The sequence below is a fragment of the Delphinus delphis genome, chromosome 16 (assembly GCF_949987515.2).
Source record: "Delphinus delphis chromosome 16, mDelDel1.2, whole genome shotgun sequence".
Taxonomy (NCBI): domain Eukaryota; kingdom Metazoa; phylum Chordata; class Mammalia; order Artiodactyla; family Delphinidae; genus Delphinus; species Delphinus delphis.
In genome coordinates, this window is record NC_082698.1 from 80846973 (window position 1) to 80859518 (window position 12546).

The 12546-nt window shown below is 45.6% G+C and overlaps 1 protein-coding gene across 1 annotated transcript in view; it reads left to right on the top strand.

Annotated features, from left to right (window-relative positions):
• The first annotated feature begins 92 nt into the window (after positions 1–92).
• The window catches only part of SIPA1L2 (signal induced proliferation associated 1 like 2), a 220763-nt gene continuing 208309 nt past the window's right edge, over positions 93–12546 (top strand). Inside the window, exon 1 of the mRNA XM_060035062.1 lies at positions 93–335. The gene's annotated coding sequence lies outside the window, so the exon portion shown is untranslated. The remainder of the gene's footprint in view (positions 336–12546) is intronic.

Consider the following 12546-nt stretch of genomic DNA (forward strand, 5'->3'; position numbering starts at 1 on the left):
GGGCGGGGGGCGGTGCCGCCGGGCGGGCGGGCGGAGGTGTCGGGAGCCGGCGCGGCAGAGCGGGAGTCCGGGAGGAGCCGGCGGAGCGGGAGGAGGACGGCGGAGGAGGAGGAGCAGCGCCGCGCCCCCGCCCCGGCCGCCCGCCCGCCAGAGCGCAGGCCGACCGCTCCAGCCGCAGCCGGCGGGTCCCGGCCGCCTCCCGCCGGAGCCCGGTGCGGGCAGGGTCCGGGCCGATGGGCAGCCCCGGGCAGCGGCGGGCGGCGAGGCGGCGACCCCGGTACGCGCCGCCGCGCGCTCGCGGGCTGTAGCAGGTCCCGGCGGACTGCATCTCCGAGGTGCGTTCGCGGCGAGGAGGGTTCCGCTCGGGAGCCTCCGGGTCGTGTCCGGGGACTGTCCCGAGGTGAAGGGGCCGCCCTCGGGGGCGCCTCGGGGTTTGACGGGGGGCCGGGGCGCGGGGCGAGGGTCCGGCCGGCAGATGCGCCCGCGCTCCCGAGCCAGGGGTGGGAGAGGAGCCGCCGCCGCTCGTTCTCAAACTTATCGATCGGCTGAAAGGTTATTCCCGTCTCGTAGACGCGAGCACTAAGGAGGACTCTCCGGGCGCGCAGCGACTCCTCCGTGACTAACCCGAGAGAAGAAGGTTGCCCGGCGCGGTTCCCCAGCGCGCCGGGCGGGGTCACTTGCTGAACTTGCTGCGGGGTTTATTCCCCGGTAAGGCGTGTGCCCGGGGCGCGAGCCCTCGCGGCGCCCGCCCCTCTTTGTAAGGTCCCAGCGGCCGGCGAGCGCCCTTCCTCGGGGCCCGACGGCTCCCCGGCTTCCCCGGCTCCGCGTCTCGCTCCATCCTCGGCTCGCGGTCCTGCTCGGGCCCCCGTTTCGTGGAAGCTCGTTTGGCCAGATCCCGGGAGTATCCCCACGAGCACCTACGGATTAATTTTCAACCGCGCCACAAACCCAAAGAATCAGTCTCGGTTCATCGTCTGCCAGCGAGAGCCGATCCTTCTCGGGAAGAGAAAACAAGTTGGCATGACCCCTCTGGGAGATATTTGTCATCATTAACCTGCTTCGGTTAAATTAATTCAGCCCAGGATGACTCCAGCGTGAGTATTGGAAACATCAAGTGCATTGGTCACAGAATGGTGGTCACCAAAACCTGATTTTGGTAAAAATTGCAATTGCACAGTCTTGGGATTTTGTTTAGATTTAGACACGGTTTTTAATAAGGATGGACTTTTTTTTTTTTTTGTAAACAAAGAATCTTGGGGATTCTCATAGGTTTGCTCAGTAAGTTCAAAATAGTCACTTAGATGTTTCTTTTCTTTGCCTCTTTTGTCTGCAGTTTTCATTTCTAAATGTTAACACTAGATGGCTTTCTTATGACAGGCATTTAGTAAACTGCGCTTTTGAGTTGCCTGTCTGCAATCCAGGTTGTAATTTTTTCCAGTTTTCCAGTTAGTAATGGGAGAAAAAAAAAATCTCCAAAACTGTTGCTTTCCTTGAAATACATTACTTCCCTATAAAACCAATATTTATGCAGACATCAAAAGGTGGCCTATTATTTCTGGCGTTCCTAAAGATGGATTTGAAGGGACAACTTGGTTACTGTTTTTAGTCAGAAATTTAAGGATGTCTGTTTTGACTTGAGTAATTCAAAGTGCTGCAGTGAGATTTGTAATTATATTTATATAACATTTCTGCTAAGGATGTTTTCTGCTTAATTTAGTAGTTCATTGCTTGATTCAGAGAAGTATAAAAGAATATTATTCATGAGAAAGTGCAGTCTTTCTTGAGTTTTCGGTACACATAACATTGATTCTTCCTAAAGCCTCTGTTGAGATGCGTTGAAGTATACATGCATGAGTCATACCAAGGATTGTGTTGGGGCCGTCTTTATTCTCCCCAATTGATATCGCGTGTTTCATTTCTAAAGTACAATGGCCTGTAGTTGGCCATTTTGGTAGCATCAGGTTCTCAATTATGTGTTTTCAGTACTTTTTCTCTAAAACAAGATCATGGCAGCCTGTCGAAGTCTTGCCAACGTAGGCAAACTTATTTATAAGCTGGTGAAATATCTCGACATTCATTATAGCTGTTATTTATTGTGTCATGCCCAGCCTAAAATACGATATGTTAAATTTGTTGGTTCTAAATCAGAGCATATTCGCAAATAGCTGAAGGGGGGAAAAACACAACCTCTCTCGCAAACATCTGGGAAGTTGGGAATGAAATGAAATCAGAAACAGCTTTTATCAGTACCCATATGCTACCTATAGATGGGGTGAAATGAACTTGGGTAAGAAGCAGTGTAAGCATTTGGTCTGGAAAATAAAGCAAGAGATAAATGGAAGTGGAGCTTCTGGCTTTAGAGTATGGGCTGCAGATTTTCCCTAGTTGATTTAAGTGTATATTTTCCATCACATACTTTTGATGTTTTTAAATCTTAGTCTTTCTCAAAGAGCTTTAATTTTCTGGAATGTAGGAGGGAAATTATCAGTATCAGGATTTGACTATTATGATACTTATTGTAGTTAAAGCTGTGTAACAGGGTTTGTACGTTTTGTTTTATTTTGTTTCTCTTGAGACTGGAATGGTATTTAGAAGGGTTCCCTGATACCTGAGCTTGGTAAACACCTGTGCACCTTGGGGGATCTCTTTACCTGAGGCAAAAGGGTTATTGGGTTATTCATTTTGAAAATCTGTCTCTTCTTCAAAGTGAGGAAATAATAGTGAGCTACCTTGAAAGGGCAATTGTCTGGTAATTGAAACTGGTTTGAAAGTGCTGTGTTTGGTCATCAAAACTAGTTTAAAAGGGGTTGAATTTACTGCATACTTTGCAAAGAACTGTGTTTATGTTGATATAGCCCCCAAACCCCAGTCATGATTGGTAGATGCAAAGGTGTTTTGTTTGTTTGTTTGTTTGTTTGTTTTTGGGAGATTGAGGAAGGCAGTGAGCCTTTGAACTTATGATCTACTTAAGGTGACGGTTTAGGATTACAAATCCCTTCAAAGACATGCCGAATTTGAAGAAAATTCAGACTGTTATTGTTAGCTGAAAAGCAAAGAGTTTTTTGTTTTTTTTTTTTAATCTGTTTTGAACTTGCATGAAATATGAAGTACAGGCCTAAAGAATATAGGGAACGTGTTGCAGATTTTCTCCTTCTATTAATGTACTTGGTTCCCTTGCAGGGTGATGGGATAGAAAGAGCATCAGGCAGGAGAGACAGGAACCTCTAGCTTCCTGCCTCTAGTGCCTGTGGCACCAATGAGTTTGGATAAAGTTTTCTCATGATCCCTTTCAGCACCAAGATTTTAGGTTTCTTTAATGTTTCAAATAAATGTATGGATTAATGAAAATGACTGATTGGGATAGTTTGTATTTTTTCACGATCGTGTCTTTTGTTTCTTTGGTTTATGATAAGTTTGTATGTGAACATTCACGAGAGTTATAGCTTACTTAGTTTACCTGGAAATCAATGACTCCGAAATTGCTTTTCTGTTGCAATCATATCTAGCTGTGACCCCTTTTAAAAGAAGGGTAACAGTGTGATAGGAATTTAAATGCTTCAGAACTTCAGAGGTAAATTATTTTGATCCTTTCTGAACTTGATTCATAAACTTTGGTTCCAAAGAGTGGTCCAGAGGAGCCGGATGTTACCCACAGTAGAGGTTCTGTTTCTTGCGAGGTTTCACATTTAGCACAACCTAATTCCTTGAGATATGTGTCTATGTACACACACACACATATATATAGATATATAGCTATAGCTATAGCTATAGATAGATTTTTTTTTCTCCCTGTACAACATTGTATAGCCAACTTGGGTGATAGCAAAGAAGAAGAGATGCAGTAATTTGAGTCTAGTTGTCACAGCCTCTCTGTACCACAAAGTCCATAAGGTCCCTTTATGTCGTTCCTTTACTTTTTGTTTTTATCTACCTGTAAATTAAAAATCGGAAACAAAAATCAAATTTTAGGGACTGTCAGATTTGTCACTATGTTGTGGTATAGATGTATTGAAGGTTTACAACAGCGGTTACTGTCTACTATCAATGCATTTCACACTGATACGCTAAAAAGAAAAGAAAAAAAAAAAGGGGAAGAGTATGCATGCTGACTTAAGGAAAGGTCTTCCCATCCAGAGAGGGCATTGGTTAAAATTACCCCCATGTGCTTATAGACTCACCCATACACAGACACTATTCCTTTTGCACAGACCAGTGAAAACTTTGCTAAGAACCAGGGTTTGGAAATCAATGACCAGCTCAACTAACCCTTCTTTGATGCTTGGATCCCTTTATATACTCTGCACGTGATCTAGTAAGGGGTGGAGAATTCCACCTTTCTCATGTTTTGACCACTAGGAGGGGTTTTTTACCTGTAGAGTCGAAATCTAATTCTACCTATTTATTTGAATTCCCCCCCGCTTGGTGGCCTGCAGAACTAATCCTTCTGTAGAGATGTTCCAGTTGCTCACTGGACAATACCTGTCCAAGTGGGGCTCAGAGCCAAAGTCTTCCCACTCACCTTGACCTGCGCAGAGTAGAATAGGGGTGCCCTTCCTTCAGCTTGCGTGTCCTGCCTGCACTGATACAGTCCAAGTTCACATTCACTTTCCTACCCAGACTTAGTGAGTTTCCTGTTCACTCAAGCCTCTGGGTCCTAATCACATGCCGTCTTGAAGCCACGTCTTCCCGTCCTGTCCTAATGTCACTGCAAGACCTAACATTTATCGGACTTTGTCTAACTTTATTTTAGCTTGTCCTTCCCATGATGCTTTTGGGAGTTTGATACTATTACTTAGCACCTTTGCCTGCCCTCTCGAACAAATGCTGTCTGCACATTAGATCAAATTGTTTTTTATATTTTACCTAAGTTGCTGATAGAATTGTTAAACTGGCTGAACTACGAATGGTACCTCCGGAAGTTTCCTTCTAGGTTTGGTTATAGTTAAGTACTAATGCTCTTAATTTCTTATAACTAGCCCATTGCTGAATGCCTCTTCCACACAGATATCCCGAAAGAGCACGTCAGGCCATCTTTGCTGGTCCTACCGACCAAGGAACTCTAAGACCTGAGTTCATTTTCAGTGTGTCCCTAGTAACTTGAACTGTGCTCTACGTGGTGGGAGATTAAGAAATAGATGTTCAGTGACTGACTGAGTGACTGAGAAGCGGGGACCACACTGTGAACTGTGACCCCTGGAGGCTTCAGGCACTAAAAAGATGGTGGGAAGAAGCAGAATGTTGTGCACTTCCCTAAACTCATCTTGCAGTTTGGTATTGTCTTCTTTTGAATTGCTTTCAGATAGTTGGGGACGAGAACCACCTTTTCCCAATTTCCCAGTGTTTTCATTAGTTGGTACTCTTTTTTTTCCTATTTCAGAAATAAGCATTCAGCCATAAGGGGTGTCTTGAGTGCCACCGATTGGATTACTCCCTATTTTTCACTGTTGTGTAGTTGCTACATCCGCCAGAAGAAGCTCCCAGTTAGTTGAGCTGTTGAGGAGATCAGAGTAGTCCAGAGCAGGCTGTTGAGTGGTGTATTCAATTACTCTGAGGTAAAACAAAACAAAACAAAACAAAACAAAAAAATCTAGGTAAAGAGCTAGTGTTAAAAATGGTTACTGGAGGCTTCCCTGGTGGCGCAGTGGTTGGGAGTCCGCCTGCCGATGCAGGGGATGCGGGTTCATGCCCCGGTCTGGGAAGATCCCACATGCTGCGGAGTGGCTGGGCCCGTGAGCCATGGCCACTGAGCCTGCGCGTCCGGAGCCTGTGCTCCGCAACGGGAGAGGCCACAACAGTGAGAGGCCCGCGTACCGCAAAAAAAAAAAAAAAAAAAAAAAAAAAATGGTTACTGTGGAAAGTAAGAAGTCTTGGGTGAACACAAAATTATGTATGCTGAGACAAACTATTGTGTAGACGTTAAAAATAAAATCTCAGACTGTATGTTTAGGGCACAGTAGCGGGTGCAGTCTGCATAATGATTGCTTTCACTGTCTTCAGGGGGGTTTTGATAATCGTTCGGTTCCCTGTGGAACAGTGGATATTCACATGGTTCAGGAATAGGGTGGGGATACAGTCCTCTTCATAGTGAAGCTTCTAATAAGAAATTTTAGGAATCACACTTTGGATTCTTCATACAGGACACACGCTGTTGTTTGGAGTGTTTAATGCCCTAATCCAAGAACAATTATTTCTCTGTAGTAGGGTCTCTAAACTTTTTCCAGTGTGCATCGCATCTATAGAGAATTTCCTGTGTTTAGTGTCCATATGTGCACATACACATGTCTGTCTATATGTGTTTGTGCATGTGTGTATATGTACAGTATAGTGTGTGTGTGTGTGTGTGTGTGTGTGTGTGTGTATATATATATATATATATATATGTATACGTGTAAAACTTTACCATGCTAAGATATGGACACTATAAAACATAATGATATAAATTTTAAGAAGGCTGATAATAAACAAAAATGAATGTTGGAGTATTTTCTTTTGCATCTTAAAGGCTTGCTTGTTACCCTTTGAAATGTGTGGGCCGGGTCCCGAGACCACTGCTCTCCCACCCTCTCTGGTTAGAGTTCACAGCTGTTTGGGAACAATTTCTAGGGGGCCTGAAGGGTCTTGTGAGGGAAGCTTAAGACAGATTCTACCCTTCATGGACCCTCTACTTACTGTATTTATTCTTTTTCCTGAGGACAGTTTTTACTTTGGCCAGTTTTCTTCCAGAGTTGGTTGTGGGTTGCTTAGCTTGAGGTTTGAATTTTTTGGGGGTGTGGGGAGAATGATAGTGTGATGGAGGATACCATCCTCCTTGCAATGTTTCTGGTTGACCTCAACTGTTTGGGAAGCATTGTACTATCGACACACAGCTGACACCAGACCCAGAATCAGGATAGAAGGACGTAATTCATCATTTGCTCATCCAGAAACTTCTAAAGAGTAAGAACAACTTTGAAAGTGCAGATTAACGTTGGCTAGAACGGTAGCACACGGTCACCCCTCGTGCAAGGGAGACCAGTGTCCCAGCCTCTGGAGGGCAGGTGGGCTGGAAGGGATGATGGGAGGGCAGGGCATCCGCACGCCACCCAGCCTCCGCGTGTGCTGGGCGATTTTAATCTATAGCATTTATCATTGCCTGACATGATATTGTGTATTGATTTTTCTGTTTGTCTTCTGCGTCGCCTCAATAGAATATACGTGCCATATGGGCAGGGACATTTCTGGTCATTACTGCTGTAATCCCTGTACTGCCCTGGTTTCTGCCACATAATAGGCACTTAGCAAATGTTTGATAAAGGCAGGATTGAAAGCCCAGGGTTTAAGCATGAAAGAGCTGTGTGTCTTGGCTTTTGTTGAACTAAGTAAGTGTTGCCTTAAGGTTCTCATTATTTCTATTGTAAATGATCTACCGAAACAACCTTTTATGCCTCACTTTATATCTTTTCTGGGTCACTTGAAATGACCTGTAATTGAACTCTGATATCAAACTGGTAGAAATGGAGAAGTAGTTTCTGAAGAGGGTAACAGCAGAGTTCCATCTGTTATATCAGGACCTTTATTGCCCGGTTCTGAGGGCTGTGGTTTGGGGAGGGTGGGCACCCTGGGGTGAGAGGGTGTGCTTTACACCTTTCCCAGGTTTCAAAGTCTGATCCCAACTGATAAGCACACTGCCTGGCCTTTTTGGAATCAGATGAAGCTGCAGTTCACTTACAAGCCTGGTTTGGACTCCTTAATAAAGATAACTGGAAAGAGAGGATTTCTGAATTGTGCAACGTTCTCTGTTCTCTCTCAATCCGTGATAATTTCTACAGGAAATAATGGTTTTTTAAAACCGATCAGTAGTATATTGTATACCTTCTGTTAATTTAGTCCTTTTAATTTGAGGATTGCAGAGTATGTTGGAACATTACTTACGCCTTACGTATAGTTGGTGCTCCGTAAGCATAGCTTTAATTTTACAGGTAGAAGTCTTTTATCCTAATATCCTGACCTACTACTAATTCCTATGTTGCATGAATTCAGGGGGATCTCATTCTGACTCCTGCTTGTTTAAATGTGTGTATTAAGGTATGCTATGATGAGAGCTGCGGGTGAGGCTGAGAGATTAGCCTAAATAATACGAAAATCACCGAATTTACCAGCCATTTTGTTTATTTGAGGGTCATCGTAAGTCATTTGCTTGGAATAATGGATCTGTTTTCCTATTTAAAAAGTCTTAAATGATGAGAGGAATGAGAGAGAGAGGCTGATGTTTTTGACTTAGGAACAGGATAAAGAACTGGGGAGAGAGATTCCTGAAGGTAGACTTCAAAACAGCAGTTGTGCTTGAACTTTCATTTATGGTCTCTTGCAGACTGAACGAGAACCTTGCAAGGCTGATGGGATTATCCCCCTGTACTGATGTGAAAACTAAGATTTAAGGCGAGAACACACATGGCTTTATGAATCTTAGTTCTTAGAGTCTAAACCCATCTCTCTGCCCACTGTGACAGCCTAGATGCTTTGTGAGGTTCTGTTGATCTCAATAAATCATAGAAGAAATGGGGGGGTGTGGTAAAGAAAGTGCATGCAGAGGAAAATGCCAGAATTATCCCACTACTGTCCCTGCAAGCGGGAAGTGGTGGCCGGGGGGCAGGCTACTGAGCCATTGTTCTAGCCTCCAAATGCGTTGTTCTGTCAGCCAGTGGATCCTCTGTTATTCGGGAGAAATTTTGTAGTTTGCGGTGAGGTAGCAGTTCTGATGATTGAGCCGGGTTCTCTCGTCTTTGCTGGGAAGTGAGAGGGCGCTGCTGTGATCCTGCAGAGAACATTTCTTTTGCTCCCGAGTCTTCGCCAGGATGAAAAGAAAGAGCAGAGGAAACCAATTTTCGTTTTGCCTTTATACTTCGCTAGCTTTGCATCATCTTTGTTTAAGTCAGTTGAATGTGAAGCCCTAAATAAATTTCAGGCATTTAAATATTTAAAAGGATTCCTCCACCATACTTTACTCACCCAAAGAATAAGGGCTTGCAGCAAAACAATGGCTCTGCTCACCTTGTCACTGAATTATCAGACATTAATAGTGAATCGAGAATGGGAACAGCCACGGAAATGCTTGGCTGGCTCTGTTCCAAAATATTGTTTCCCTGGTAGAGAAAGCAGGACAATTTGTTGAAAACTGGCAGTCAGCCCGTCAGAAGAGCTCTGACGCCATCCGTGCAGTAACTACTCTGCTCCGACTGCTAATTTTAGGCCGGTTAAATCTGGGTGATGTCTGATGGCTGCTGTTGCTGTGCGTCTGGCTATGTGGGGCTTTCTAAATCCATCCTCCCAGCCTGGCATCACATCTCACAGTTCTTTCCCAGACGAGCTGAAGCGCACAGGGGACGTGGAGTCAGCCTAGGATACCTGGAAGGAGTGAGGAACAGGCCCCCCGGGAGGGTTTTAGGAGGCACTGCCTTTCATCTTCCTATTTTCTTTGCCACTAGGTCCACAAACACTTATCCCGCTGTACCTCCTGCCGTGGGAGGGCCTGGAGGAGGACGCAGACAGGCTCAGCCTCCAGGGAGCAGCCTCGTGACAGCATTCACTCCTTTTCCATCCATCCCTGCAAGCTTTCACCTGTTCAGAACAGACCTTCCTGGGCTTCCCTGGTGGTGCAGTGGTTGAGAATCTGCCTGCCAACGCAGGGGACATGGGTTCGAGCCCTGGTCCGGGAAGATCCCTCATGCCGCGGAGCAACTAAGCCTGCGCGCCACAACTACTGAGCTTGAGCTCTAGAGCCCGCGAGCCACAACTGCTGAGCCCGCGTGCCACAACTACTGAAGCCCGTGCGCCTAGAGCCCGTGCTCCGCAACAAGAGAAGCCACCGCGCTGCAACGAAGAGTAGCCCCGCTCGCCACAACTAGAGAAAGCCCGCGCGTAGCAACGAAGACCCAACACAGCCAAAAATACTAAAACAAATTCAAAAACTGACCTTCCTGGGGAATTCCCTGGCGGTCCAGGGAATTCACTGCCGAGGGCCCCGACTTCCGTCCCTGATCGGGGAAGTAAGAGCCCACAAACTACATGGCGTGGCCAAACCCAAAGAAACAGACAACCCAACACTGAACTTTCTGGGAAGGTAAAACTAAGGAGAAGGATGAGAATTTTTAAAAAAGCATTTGGAACATCCCGTGGAAGAGCAAAGTAGCGTTTCTTTGCTGTCGCAGAAGACGGAGGTGGGGTGAGGGCTTGCGGGGGTGCTGCGGCGTCCGTGTCTAACGTCCTTTGCTTCCAGGGCAGTGAGTAGGAGCCAGTTTTCAAGTGGGGACTCGGGGCCACACAGTCTTGAGGTCTCTTTAAACTTTGGTGTGCTAAGATTTCCAGGTTAGCAGAGGGTGCCCTTACTTAGGGTGTGAGGCCCTGGGGGCAGGGACCTGGTCACTGTGTCCCAGTGCTCTGGCCCAGGGAAGTGTCTGGCACAGTCAGCAAAGGAACCAACTCAGTGTTTCAGGCCTCAGGGGAGCCTTAGGGTGATGCTGGAATCAGTCGTCCTCATGGCGCTGATTCCTAAGTACGGGAATGTGAGAGAACGGTTTACCTCCTAGGTCTGCTGATTTTGGTAGAGTGGCTTGCCCTGGTAGTTGATGAACTGTAAGTGTCCTGGCCTAGCTGATGGCCACACGTGATGTATGTTAGAAGATTCCTGTGTAAGATGGGCACTACAGCTTCTTTCAGAGGAAAGACCCTGTGGGTGGTAGAGGGCCTGGTGGGTGGGCATAGTCAGGAGAACATTCAAGGAAAAGGGAGGACCCGAGTTAGGCTTTGGAAAATGGTCAGGGTTTTAATTTTTGTTGAAGGGCTCTTGTATGCAAGGACACTCCTGGCTCTGCAGGGGACCAGCAACTACAAATCAAACTCTCTGTCTCTTAGCCCTTCGCCTGATCGCAGTACTGTCTCCATGAACTTACTCAGAGGCCTAAAACCAAACTCAGATCCTAGCCTGGTTTGGGTTTTTCAGCCCCCAAACTGAACTTTATTAACAAAAGCAACTTCAAGAGAAGTGATGGACATTATTTTTGGAATGATGATTAACTTGTCTATCACGTAAGGTAGTCAGTTCAATTTTTTCCCCATTGTAATTTGCTAAAGGTTATAGAATGTGTCTGTAAACCTAAAGGGGAAAATATTTTGGACTCATCAGAGATAGAAAGTGAACATTTTTTTGATCTGAGATGTAATTGACATATAACATTATGTTGGTTTCGGGCATACAACATAATGATTCCATACTTGTATGTATTGTCAAATGATCATCACGATAAGTCTAGCTAACGAAGTCTAGTTAACACCGCCACACATAGTTACAAAGTTTTGTCTTTCTCTTGTGATGAGAACTTTTTAAGATCTACTGTCTTAGCAGCTTTCTTTTTTTTTTTTAAATTAATTATTTATTTATTTATTTTTGGCTGCGTTGGGTCTTCGTTGCTGTGCGCGGCTCTCTCTAGTTGTGGTGAGCGGGAGCTACTCGTTGCTGCAGTGCGTGGGCTTCTCATTGTGGTGGCTTCTCTTGTTGCAGAGCACGGGCTCTAGGAGCGCGGGCTTCAGTAGTTGTGGCACGCAGGCTCAGTAGTTGTGGCTCGAGGGCTTCAGAGTGCAGGCTCAGTAGTTGTGGTGCATGGGCCCAGTTGCTCTGCGGCATGGGGGATCTTCCCGGACCAGGGCTCGAACCTGTGTCCCTTGCACCGACAGGCGGATTCTCAACCACTGCACCACCAGGGAAGCCCGGCAACTTTCAAATATGCCTTATGCTATTATTAATTATAGGCATCATGCTGTACATTACACCCCCAGGACTTGTTCATCTAATTAACTGGAAGTTTGTACCTTTTGACCGTAATGTTTTGGTATAAAATCACTGAATCTGCTTCAGTTATTTGTCCAGAGAATACCACACAGAGTATTATATTTGGGATTCAAGGTCACAGTGTTTTGTTTTAAGACTTTCTATTTAGGAATTTATAACTTTTGGTAATTGATGTACCGAAGTGATTTACTTTAAAATTATTTTGAATAATCAAAGTTTTAAACTGAGGCAGCCTTAGGAAGCATGGCTTTGGACAGTGAGAGCTTAGGTAGGCCGAGCACCTTGTCCACCACCCTGGCCTCCCTGGAACATGTGTTCATTTGCTGTCCACATGCTCTTTTTATGTCGCAGGAAGTAGTAGTGAATGCTGGGTAAGATTCGCACTCTCCTTTAGATTCTAAAACAAGACATCTCAGCATATTAGCATATACTTGCCCTGAGCTTTTTATCATGCAAAATTTCACACATACAGGTAAGTTGAAAGAATTACTTAGTGTAGTGGACACCCATATACCCACTGCCTAGATTCCACAGTGTTAGCATTTTTTTTTTTTTTTTTTTTTTTTTTTGCGGTACGCGGGCCTCTCACTGTTGTGGCCTCTCCCGTTGCGTAGCACAGGCTCTGGACGCGCAGGCTCAGCGGCCATGGCTCATGGGCCCAGCCGCTCCGCGGCATGTGGGATCCTCCCAGACCGGGACACGACCCCGTGTCCCCTGCATCG